Source organism: Macrobrachium nipponense, chromosome 22 (genome assembly GCF_015104395.2).
Source record: "Macrobrachium nipponense isolate FS-2020 chromosome 22, ASM1510439v2, whole genome shotgun sequence".
NCBI classification, from domain to species: Eukaryota; Metazoa; Arthropoda; class Malacostraca; order Decapoda; family Palaemonidae; genus Macrobrachium; species Macrobrachium nipponense.
The window spans coordinates 4,463,423-4,467,626 of NC_087213.1; positions in this window are offsets into that span (position 1 = coordinate 4,463,423).

Below are 4,204 nucleotides of genomic sequence, written 5' to 3' on the forward strand. Positions count from 1 at the left end.
CCCGTATATGTCTGACTCTAAATTCTCTTTAAATCTCACAAGAATAATTGAACAGGAAATCCCCTGTTCTTAACGTAAAACTGATCTCTAACAACCCATGTACAATAGGATCATTTTTTAATTTCAAAGATCGCCTGCAGTCCTTCATGCGATCCAATGTGGTTTATAAATTCACATGCCCTGGATGTCCGGGCTCTTACGTTGGATCGACACGGAGGTTACTGCAGGTCAGATATTGCAGCCATTTGGGTTTTAGCTTTCGCACTGGCCAAAGAATTAAGCACCAGAATTTTCTAATATTAGAAATCATGCCGCATTATGTAAAACCGAAGTCCTGAAACAACACTTTTCAATAATTGGTTATGTAAGGGACCCAGATCACTTAACAACTTTAGAATCGTTATATATTAAAAGATACTGGTTCCCTCTCTCAATAGTAATACTTCCTCAGGAACTTTGTATCTGGCATAGTTGTCGTCTGGCCTTGGACGTCATTGTATGTCATTCCCTCTTCTCTCCTGCTTATAGATGGTTGGTGTTTTTGGTAGTCTCTTTTTGTTTTCTGTTTTATGTACTTTTTATACTCTTTTACTTTTTATTGTTTTAACTTGTAAATTTTAATTACCTTGTGGAATTCCTTTTTATGTTTATAATGTATTTTATTGTGTCTTTTACTTTTGACAGACTGATGATGCACTGAGTAGTGCGAACGTTTCTTTGCTGTTAATAAACATGGCCTTTTTAAACCAACATGTGTATCATGGACCCTCCTGAAGTCTATATATATATATATATATATATATAATATATATATATATATATATATATATATATATATATATATATATAATATATATATATATATATATATATATATATATATATATAGATATAGATATCTATGTCTTATATCTATACATATATATAGATATATATATATATATATATATATATATATATATATATATATATAAATATATATATATAAATATACATACATATATATATATATATATATATATATATATATATATATACTATATATAAGATGATGATGATGATAAGGTCATTCACACTGAAAGGGAAATCATGAATAAAAAGGTTTGAAAGATGCAAACTGAAGGATATCCTCGCAGTTGCACTATGCAACAATTGTTAGGAGAGGGTTGAGGAAAGTAAGGTGGACGAAAGAAAATATGTACGGTGGTTCAGTAAAAGGAATGAAAGAGGTTGCAGCTAGGGGGGGCACTACCACCCTACGGAGGCGATTTGGCTTTGCAACATGAAACTTTCAAAACGGAATAGGAACGCGTTTGTCGTTCACAATGTCAACATCGACTCCAGCGCCACCTACGAAGATTTTCCAATTAGAACCGATTCCCATTAAAACTCACCATTGCTTCGATCCCAATAACGTCAATAATGTTCATGAACAATCATCATGACATTACCATCCTCCCTCGTCCAGGCAATGCAATAACGCCCCGATCTGCGTCGGTTATTGAATTCCGCGCTCCCGAATGCAAGACCGAAAAAAGGGGGGAAAAAAATCACAAAATTTGAACAAAGGGGATGATTGCTGCTGATGATACGCGTGAGGCTTCATTCGTCAATCAAAACTCTTGGAGTGGCGATGTAATTGTTCCGTGAATCTGCGTCGTCCTGAATCTCTCTGTTTTCAAATCCAGACTGACAGAAGCAAATGCAGAGACGGAAGAGACAGAACCACATGTAGAGATAGATACAAAGGCAAATATAGAGACAGAAGAGACGGAACCACATGTACAGACAGAGACAAAAGGAAATATAGAGACAGAAGAGACAAAACAACATGTAGAGACAGAGACAGAAGAGACAGAAGCAGATGTAGAGACAGAGGAGACAGAAGCAGATGCTGAGAAAGAAAAGACAGAAGCAGATATAGATGTAGAGACAGAAGGAACAGGAGAAGATGTACAGACAGAAGACACAGAAACAGTATGGATAGAAACAGATAGAGACAGAAGAGACAGAAGCAGATGTAGAGACAGAGGAGACAAGCAGATGTAGAGACAGAGGAGACAGAGCAGATGTAGAGACAGAGGAGTTGGAAAGAACAGAAGCAGATGTAGAGAAAGAGGAGACAGAAGGAACAGAACCAGATGTAGAGACAGAAGCTGATGTAGAGACAGGAGAAACAGATGTACAGAAACAAGCAGATGTTGTTCGAGAAGCAGATGCTGAGACAGAAGCATAGTTAGCGCGTGTGCGAGTGCTTGTGAATGATAAGACTGTAGTACAGCTCTCGTACGAAGTCCAATGACAGAGGAGACAGAAGCATTTGTAGAGACAGAAGCAGATGTAGACAGAAGAATAGTTAGCGCGTGAAAGAGCGTATATGTGTGAAAAGATCGTACTACATTTTTTTTTTTACATAGTGTATTTACGTACTACATACAGTCGCAAATTTTGCTGGACATGTATAAATTACACAAATTATGTAAATAAACGACTCGTACTGGTCGACAAATAACAGAGAAAAAAAAAGCATTTTTGTGTTGTGGAATTTTAAGGTATAAATACAATACTAATTTACGTAATATTTTTGAATAAATATATATCTCCTTTATTGTAAGAATGTCTGTTTTGTGCCGGCGAAATAAAAACACATGTACCGTATCCAATTATAACCTCTCTCTCTCTCTCTCTCTCTCTCTCTCTCTCTCTCTCTCTCTCTCTCTCTCTCTCTCTCTTCATGTTTAACTATAGTGCATTTACAGACAATGTGAAGTTACTAATCACATTTCCCTGCTACGTCTATCTGTCTGTATATCTATCCATTTACTTTCCTTCTATCTCTCATCATCCTACTCTCTCTCTCTCTCTCTCTCTCTCTCTCTCTCTCTCTCTCTCTCTCTCTCTCTCTCTCTCCGTTTAATACAAAAACATAAAAGCAGAGTAAACTTCTAAGCAAACACAAGGTGTGCATCGAAGTGATGTGATCTCTACCGAGGCCAAAATCAGCTCCAAAATCCGCGAAGACCGTGCGATCTTCGCCCCGACATTGGCCACGACTGTCGGACTCATGCAACAACAACAAAGGAACGACAACCTTAAGCAGCGCAATTCAAAGGTAAAGGAGACAACCAAAACACCGCCTTTTAAGGTGAGGAACCACCCGGCTCCCCGAGGAGGTCCTGCGCGCGCGATCCCGAGGAGTCTTCCGAAGCAAGCAGGATTTCGAGTCACGATCTCGTCCGGAGGTGTGGCATTGGCGCTGTGACCTCTTATGTACCGGGGGCCACCTCTAACGCTGTGACCTCCCGTTGCCCTTGTCTCGTGCAGTGCCCACCGGACCCCTAGAGGGTTCGAGTCGTGACATTGGAAGGGGGAAAAGGGGGGTGGGGGTCGATTCATACAATGGAGGTCTGGTCCACATATGGCTAATATACCACAAGAAAATGGGAAATAAATGGATTTATGTAGTTATTATTAGAATACAATACAAACGTAAGTGTTGAAGCATTTTATTTACGCCTCCATTTTATGCCTTTATCAATGATACGGTTTTTGCCAGTGAAAGAAATGTCCCAGAGACCAAAAAATAAATAAATAAAATAAAAAAAATGGCAATGTTTAGCAATAAAAATGGTAATGTGCCCACAGAAGAGAAATATTTCAAATAACAAAGGTACTGTGCCTAACAATTGGAAATATTTCAGAATCTCCAGACAGCCCTAAAGAGCTTGTTGTCTTTACTGAATTCGCTCTAGTTACAACATTTGGTGGATTCTCTCTCTGCCTAAGCACGTGACGTCACCTGACCTATCGTGACAGAAGGGTCGTGTTCAGACTGACCCAGGTTTTGTATACAAGGGGGACCAGACGCATCACCTTGTTGTACTGATACGCTCACACTTTTTTTGTCTATCTTCTTTCTTCTTCTTCTGAGATTAAGTAAGGACGTAAAAGGCAAAAGAAGACTTTAACGTCTAAAGTGTACCGATCTGACAAGTTGCAAACCCCTTTTAAGTCCGAGAAGAAAAGAAGGAGGGACGGAAAATGGCGAAGACTTAACCTCGATGTCACAGAGATTTGCCCCCTGAAGAGGATTTTGTTAGAGGGAAAACGGAGGCAGGAGGAGAGTTCCTTAATATAATAGCGGAAGGGAAAGAAACAGATGAAGAATTGTACTTTTTCCCCAGGAATAGTAATTTTTGGTGAT